The sequence below is a fragment of the Phacochoerus africanus genome, chromosome 2 (genome assembly GCF_016906955.1).
Source record: "Phacochoerus africanus isolate WHEZ1 chromosome 2, ROS_Pafr_v1, whole genome shotgun sequence".
Classification (NCBI taxonomy): Eukaryota; Metazoa; Chordata; class Mammalia; order Artiodactyla; family Suidae; genus Phacochoerus; species Phacochoerus africanus.
Genome location: NC_062545.1, coordinates 137,841,680 through 137,850,695, shown reverse-complemented (window position 1 = coordinate 137,850,695; position 9,016 = coordinate 137,841,680).

Sequence of the window (9,016 nt, the reverse complement as noted above, 5' to 3'; positions counted from 1 at the left end):
GCCCTGGAGACACATTGGCCCTACACTGTTGTAAGATATCACGCAGAAATATCACAGACCATTGATGACTATAATCAGACACTCACAAGTTTGATTGAGATAAAGAGGCAAAGAAGATAGCAGAAAAAAAATCTATTCATTTAAGAAAAACGTGAATAAAGGAGCCACATGAGGAAAATGTTCTTTTTTTCCCTCAGAGTAGTTCAGAAAACTGAGCATTCTACAACTGGCTGCTACTTCTCTTTACATTTCAAGGCATGACAAGATCAAAAAGGAAAGCAGACCTTTGGCTCTGGCCTGTCTGTGACCTTCAGCAGAGGTTAATTGAGATGGAAAAGAAAAAGTGCCAGATCTCCTGCATGATAATAGCACACATTTCCAATCCTTTTTGCGTCATATAAAGTATTAGAGCTAACCATAAAAAAAGGACTGGATTTATGAAACTCCTCATAACTCAAATAAGAGCCAGAGAACTATAAAAGTTTGAGTACAGATTTTCCTTTACCTTGTATGTGTGCGGACTGCAGTTTTTAAAATGTGTTGTTTACATTATCTCATTTGATTCCTGTAACAACTCTATGAGGCAGGCAGGCATAACTGACCTCCATTTTACAGAGAAGCATATAGAAACCGAGAGATGAAAGGTTTCATCTACTTTCATGTGGTTAGAAAGTGCTGAGGTGGGATAGATGAGGTCTTTCAACTCTTGGTCCACTGCTTTTTCTAGCACATTTTCCAGTCTTGGTCCAGGAATCCCCAGGGTAAAGGGCAAAGGGAGACCACATCTCCAGGCCTGCACGGGTTAGCCAAGGGCTTGACTGTCCTTATGTGAAACACATGCCAAGATGACATTTATCATGTTTGAATGTGCATGTAAAAGTGACACTCAGCTTGAGGGTCATATTTATGAAAAAGGTAAGTACAGATGAAGTTCAATCTTGTTTGAATCATGTATTCTTTCATGAGAAAGGCACTATTTTATGAGATGCTACTATTGTTACTTGGAATCATGTATTTGCTTCACTGAATTACTTGGACCTGTACCAATTTTTAAATGTTTATATTTTCTGGGCATCATTTAAAACAGTTTAAGTAAAATTTATGTTGAAAGTTGTTACAGAATCACCCATCTTTTCTAAAGATACAGAGCAAACTTGGTGTCTGACTAAGGTCCCTTCCACAGGCAACATTCAAATGACTTTATCTTTTTTCACCTCTATTGAGATTCACATTTGAGAAGTCAAGGGCATCTGGAATGCTTAATGACCCTTGGTTCCCTCTTACAGAAACCCAGACCAGACTTAAGGAAACCATGACATTTTTCTCATATTAAATATGAAATACAAGGCCTATATCAAGTTTATTTTACAATTAAAAAACAAAAATTAATTTCTAAAGCATAAACTAAATGTTTACTTTTTTAAACATCTGGAATGTTAACATTTAAATCCTCTTATTTGGGAGTTCTCATCATGGCTCAGTGGTTAATGAACCCAACTAGTATCCATGAGGACGTGGATTCAGTCCCTGGCCACGATTAGTGGGTTAAGGATTCAGTGTTGCTGTGAGCTGTAGTGTAGGCTGCAGATCTGGCATTGCTGTGGCTGTGGTGTAGGCCAGCAGCTGTAGCTCTGATTCAACCCCTAGCCTGGGAACCTCCATATGCAGTGGGTATGGCCCCAAAAAGACCAAAAAAAAAAAATCCCCTTATTTGAAGTAGATGATATGTGAGAAAAGAGTTGTAATAATAATAATACCTTCTCTTTAGTTTAAGGTTAAGACAGCACTACTGAACTTTCTACCTGAATGTGCAAGGCTGTGGGGGGAGGGGTACAGGATGGAATGGGCACATTTACATGAGGCCGATATGGTGGTATAAAGACTAGGAAATGCAAACTCATTCATGTCATTTGAGAAAGGCTGTTTATACATTTATTTTGTTTTTTAGACATGGATCATCTGCCTGGATCTGATTATCCTTTTTCCCTTTGTCCCAACAATCATATCGCTATTTGAAGTCTGATGCACAGGAAAGCCCCCAGTGGACCATGAATGGAGAATAGAGTTTACAGGTGCTTTGTTTTGAAGATAGGTGTTAATTTAAACATTTGTGAGGCAGATGTCTGTCACAGAGTTGGAACTTTCTGAATATCACAGTTTACAGAACCAGAATAGGTCCATTCCACTGGAGAAAAGGCTCCTTTTGACTCTGTTTTGGAGATTTGAAAAAACATTATCTTTTGAGGTCCTTGACAGACTCTACTCTGATTTTGAGTTTGAAGACTGGATCTTGATTGCCCAGAATTATTACACAATCTATTTCAGAAAAACAGTTTCTGTAGCATTAGGTGGGACTGAGAAGGGCAATACAAATTGTTAGGACTTAAGACTATCTGGGAATATTTCTGATGGTATTCTTTTATCTGCTATAAACTTTTCAGTTTCTGATTGTTGTAATTTTTCTGTTTTAGCATATAAACCTTTCAAATTAAAAAAAGTGATTCACAAAAAAACCATGTACCCAAGACATCATTATATCCTCATATTAAATTCAGGATGTCACATCATAAATAACTTACTGGCCGTTTGCATTTTTTTTAGTCTTTTTTTTTCTTAGGCTTGCACCCACAGCATATGGAAGTTTCCAAGCTAGAGGTCGAATTGGAGCCTACACCACAGTCACAGCAATACCAGATTCAAGCTGCCTCTTAGACCTGTGCTGGAGCTTGCAGCAACACTGGATCCTTACCCCACTGAGCAAGGCCAGGGATCCAACCCTCATCATCATGGATACTGGTCAGGTTGTTAACCCGCTGAGCCACAATGGGAACTCCTGGCTATTTGCATTTTTAAGAACATAATGCAGGTATTCCTACTCTGGGGTTCATGAACTTGTGACATTAAGTTTTGAGTATATGTATAAAATTTTGTGTATGAGTGGACCATAGCCTTTATTAGATTCTCAGAGGAATCCATGACTGCCCCTACCCCCCAGAAGTTAAGAACCACTGATAATAAATAAGCAGACAAGTTTGCCTGAAACTATTAAAACAGAAGTTCTTAGAGACTATTTAACTACTCCTTCCCCTTATTTCCTGGCTCTTCTTTCAATCTTCTCCACTGTGCTAAGTGTTGAGGTTCATTCTTGGTTTGATGCTTCTATGCAAGCATAATCAAGTTAATAATGAGAGACATACAGAATGGCTACTTCTATTGGATGCCTACTTTTTAATTCTGAATAAGGTATCCCCCTGAATTGTAACTGTCATTTCTGCTTTTGATGAATTAGTTGGACAACGAAGAAAGGAAGTTTTCTTCTACACTCCCCTTCTTAATAGTCTAGAGCAAGTCAGTTTTCTGAATTTTAGGCCTGGACATGAAGCTACAGTAATCAAAAGTCAAAGGCACTTACTAACAGGACCCAAAATCTGTGCAACAAAAAACCCTTTATCAAGTGTTCTAGATTTATAATCTCTTTGATTTTCCTATTAAAAAAGCTTTCCCTTTGACTCTTAGGATCCCTACGTAATACTTAAATACCACCATATTCCAACAAGGCAGGAAGGAAAGGGAATATCTGCCAATGCCTAGGCTCCAATTGTGACAACAAATGTCTTTATATTACTCTGGTGTCCAATTCTTTATATGTGCCCAGTTTGCATCCTGGCCCCTCTCTAGAGGGGACAGAAGGGCAGGAATGAGGGGGGAAAAAAAAGAAGTGAGAACAATAGGCCACATTTCAAATGAACTAAGATCTCTGCTTTTTATGTCTTGGTTAGGCTGTATAGCCACAGCCCCTCCCCCACTCCCACCCCCTGAATTTGCTTGATCAGTTTTGAATTGCTGCCTTCACATGCTCAATAAAACTACATTCACTCTAGTTTTCATGGAATTATGGAGTTAGATGAATTCACTTAGTCTAATCTGAATAATTTTAAATAAACTTCCTTGTATGAATAGCATATTTTTCTGAACATTCTTTTAACAAGTTGTTTTGAAACTCAAAAGTACCAATGTTAATAACATCCATAATTATTTCTCTATGACTTATGCTGTTATGTATTATGTAAGAAAAACTGGTAAAAAAGAATTTAAAAAATAGAGTCCTCAACTTGAATTAAATAAGTGAGAGAGAGAAAAAAAATTATAGTGCTTATGTTGGGAAAGCTATTTTTCAGTTTTTGAGATTTTTAGTTATGGCATGACTAAGAAAAAAGATCGAACGCCTACATACCAGCATACACAGTGGGTTTAGTTAGTGAAATTGGTTTTAGCAAAAGACAACTAGAAACAATAAAAGAAGAAAATCCATTCTTATTCACCTAGTAAAACCTTAATTCTCTTAAAACTCAACTTTCCACCTACCCCTGCCTATACCAAACAGCAAAGGTGGTTAGGAAAAAAACACAGGTAACCTAATTTAAAATAGAGAAATTCTCAAGGTCTTAGATTTATATTCACTGGTTTTAAATGGGCCTTCAACAGTCCTGCCATACTTACTTACCTAGTCAGTTTATTCTTCTATTTTCTAAGCTAACAGTGCCACACCCACACTCTTGCATTTTTCCTCCAACTTCTAACACTTGTCTCTTCTTACTCTCAGCTAGTGATCTTACCACTGATTTCAATTCAAAATTGAGAAATAAGAGAATTACTTCATGTTCCCACTATGAAATCTGCCTCCCTGTACCCTGCCTTTTCTCCCTTATATTGGGGAAATTTGTTCCAATGTGAGCCCAACCCCTCTATTTGCTGAAGCAAAGAAAAGCAGAAAAATGGCCAAAACCAAATCTCCCTTTTAAGGACCGAGTTTTCATGTCCCCTCCAAATGACTGCTCAAAATGACTCTGTCAAAGTCCTAAATCCTAAGGTGATTATATTCAGAGATGGGCTTTTTGGAGATAATTAGGTCTAAATGAAGTCTCGAGGGTGGGGCTCTACTCTGACAGGATCAGTGCCCTTATAAAAAGAGACATGAGGGGGCAGTGGTTAACGAATCCAACTAGGAACCATGAGGTTGCGGGTTCGGTCCCTGTCCTTGCTCAGTGGGTTAACGATCCGGCATTGCCGGGAGCTGTGGTGTAGGTTGCAGACGCAGCTCGGATCCCGCGTTGCTGTGGCTCTGGCATAGGCTACAGCTCTGATTCGACACCTAGCCTGGGAACCTCCATATGCCGTGGGAGCGGCCCAAGAAATAGCAACAACAACAACAACAACAATAACAACAACAAAAGACAAAAAAAAAAAAGAGACATGAGGGAGCTTGCACTATCTCTCTGCCATGTGAGAACACAGTAAGAAGGTGGCCATCCACTAGCCAGGAAGAAAGCACATCACAGAAACCAAAAGTGACTGGCATCTTCATTCCAAACTTCCCAGCCCTCTGAACTATGAGAAATATTTTTCTACTGTTTAAGCTCAGTATATAGGATCTTCTTATGGCAGTTTGTGCTGATTAATATGCTTCTCTTTGTCTTCCAACCTGATCCTCCCCAGCCTGCCCCATTTTCATGAGCAGCACCAGTATGGATCTACTTGCTTGGGCCAGGGAGGCAGATGTCATCCTCAACTCTTCCTCTCCCTCCTCATCCAAATCCACCAACAAATCCTATCAGGTCTTCTTTTAAAATATATCCTGAATCTTGACCTTTTCTTAGCACCTCAACTGCTGCCAGCCTCACCCAATATACATCTTTAGCATAGACTATTGCAACGTCTCTCAGCAGATCTTCCTACTTCCACTCTTTCATATCTCCACCCTGCAAACCAACCCAATATTCTCCACACAACAGGCAGATATATATTAGTTAAATCAGAAACTGTTACCTCTGCATGAAAAATTCTGTGGTATCTTAAGACGTTCAGAATGAAATCCAACCTATCTGTTGGATTTTAAAATCATACTTAAGTGTGACCTTGAAGGTTCTCCATAATCTGGCCATTTACATCTCCATTCTTATTTCCTTCTATATTTTTGTGTATTTGCTTTGCCCTTGCTTCATCTGCTGCTTCTTGCTCAATCTGCTGCTTCCAAGTATGCCCATCTCGTTCTTGCCTTGGACTTGGTGGGAGCTCCTTACTCCTTCTGACACACTCTTCTCCCAGAGCTATGCTGCACTCATGCCCTCATTTCTTTTAGGTCTCTGCTCAAGTGGCACCTCTTCCCAAAGGCTTCCCTTGAGCATCATGTCTAAAATAGTCACCATCCTGTATTTCTCCCTTGCTCTGCTCTACTTACCTCCATTGCACTTACACATTTCTTTATCAACTTTCTCTTCCACCAGAATATAAGCTCCATGAGGCCAAGATCTCTGTCCTGTTTATGTCTGAATCCCCAGTGCCTGGAAGAACATCCACTAAAGAACAGATGTGTTGAATAAGTATGTGTTGAATGAAGCTTTCAAATGTGTTGCCAAAGATACTGAAATGACTAATTATGAATTTTAAGGTTTGAAATTTTCAAAAATGTATTAGTATGCTTCCCTTTGAAATGTATTCTCCTTTGAATTGAAAAAAAAATTCAAATGGCACAATAGCCAGGACTAGTTATTTGTCAGACAAAAAGATTCAATTTGGCAATGGTAGAGATAGCAGCAGAATTTGCAATGTCCACAGAAAATGTGAGAATGCAAAGTTAAATGTAGAAAACAAAATTACATGTGTTTTTATTAATCACAAAAAGTACACATATTTTTTGATCCTTGAGTGAGCAGCAGAGTGAAAGAGGTTGGTCCTACTGTGCAACCACACCTGTAGGTCTTTTGAACTAGAGTCATCACATCTCATTTGAGCTTTTCTGAAGACTGTGTTGAGGATGCTAATGACTCCAGCAGAGAAGACCAGCTTGCTTCCTTCCCTCTTGTCTTTTAGCTTTCTGTAGAGCCCCAGCTTCCTTGTCATTTATCTTCCTCCATCCTAAACTGCAATACTGCCATCACCTCCCAGTAAGATCAGGTGTAACATTACATTTCTTACCAGGCCTTTTATTCTAAAATACATACAACACCATCCATGAAATAAAACAGTAATATAAGTTTAAAATATTAATTTGAATAAACAACCCAGAACTTTTCACTCAGGTGTGAAAATGTACTAATGCAAGTAGTATAAACTAAAGCACAATTGATTTAATGAGCAGTGGATCTAAACGTTATGCTTAGTAGTTTATCCAATACAGTCTTCAGTACATCGCTGGGCACTGACTGGATATAATTGAGAATAATAATAAAGAGCAAGGACAAAAATATTAAATCTAAATTAGTCGTTCAAATGAGTAAACCCTTTGTGGACTGTATTGATCATGAAACTGCACATCACTACCTTCTAATGACATCCTAGGACAAGTGCTCAGAAGAACTAATTCTTTCCATAGTTACTAAGTTGGCCTTGAGCAAAAGACAACTGGATTTATTTTGCTCTGGCGGCAGCTCAGTGGGGACATAAACTAGCCATGCTAGGCAACAGAAGGTCTACACAGAAAAGGAAGCTCCACTAATATAGTACACTGAACCCTCAAATGCCTACTAGGCTTAAACCAGAAGCAATGTAAGTGGTAAACACTAACATTTTCAAAGAACTGTCTAATATTCATGGCAGAATCTATGAAAGGTGACTTTGAATAATCCCTTCCCAGCAAACCTGTAAAAGTTTTATAAAATATGCTGCAAAAATGACTCACAGTAGATGTAATTACTGTGCAACCTTGGAAACTGATGTAAAAAATTCAGCTGCCAGCATGTTAACAGCCACCTAATATATGGGTTGTTTGATTGGACTCTTTGGGCAAAACCGCAAAATTCCTAACCCATTGCTGCTATATATTTTATCAGGGCCAAATTTAGCTACTTTCATTTTTTAAAATGCCATTTTAGACATCACAGTGAATCAAGTCCGTGTTGCTTAATTGCTTGCATACATTACAATCTAATCCATTTCCCCAAACACTAATTTAACTAGTTATTATTTATTTTTATTTTTTGGAACAGCAGCAGAGTTCTGATGCTTGAACTATGAAACTTGGCAAAATCGCTGCTTTCTTAACAAAAAACTAAGAATCAGCAGTGAAATTTCCTCCTTTATGCAATCAGCAACTGTTTTCCAATTTTTAATCTTAAAGGCTTTCATCTTAACAGTTTGGTATGAAAAATGGTTCATTGCCCATATTCTGTTTTCAGTCATAATGTAATATTTTTTAAGGGGGTGGGAAGAAAAGCCAAATTTTAGAAGGGTCACATGCCATATTTTTGCCCTGTGTCTTATTGCCATCCTTTAGCGTTGGCTGAGGTGATTAGGTATATTGCCAGTTTGAGTTAATAATGCCAACTAAGTATGTTGTCTTATGAAAGATGTCCCCTTATTACAGAATTTCACTCTATAACCATCACCATTCTAGGCTTTGCTCTTATGAGCCTTCATCTTTTAGAAAATTGAATTAAGTTGAATTTTTGTAAAATTGATTCTATGCTAATGCCACCACAGGCATTTGCTACTTAAGTGATCTTAACAATAAAATTTTTAGGCAAGAGCTTGACCTCCCTGTTTTATAATGGAGGAAGTTTACCCTTTCCCTCCCCTCCCCCCACCTTATCTGTTTGGTAAATTTACATACATAACATTTTCTGCAAAAAGAGAGGCCAATCTCAATTGTGAGGGTTGTTGAAAAATTAATGGTCAACTTATAAGACACAGAATTTTACTCACACCAACCTGAGGATTATAACCCAGGAGACAGTCTTTCAGACAACTCTGAGGACTGTCCTGAAGAGGTAAGCAGAGAGAAGAGTATATATGACATTTTGGTGAAGGGGTTTATACAATCAAGCACTAGTCTTGGTTATTGCTATTCACAGGGAGCAGGCATTTTAGTTAATGGTTTTAGTGCTTTTCTATATATGGGAAGATACAACAAACCAGGTTCATAAAATTTTCTCCTGAAAATACCTAACTACTTAAGGGCCATTTCTGCCAGTTTTCCCAGAGCACAAAGTGCCTCATCCTGAACTTCACCTTGAATTCC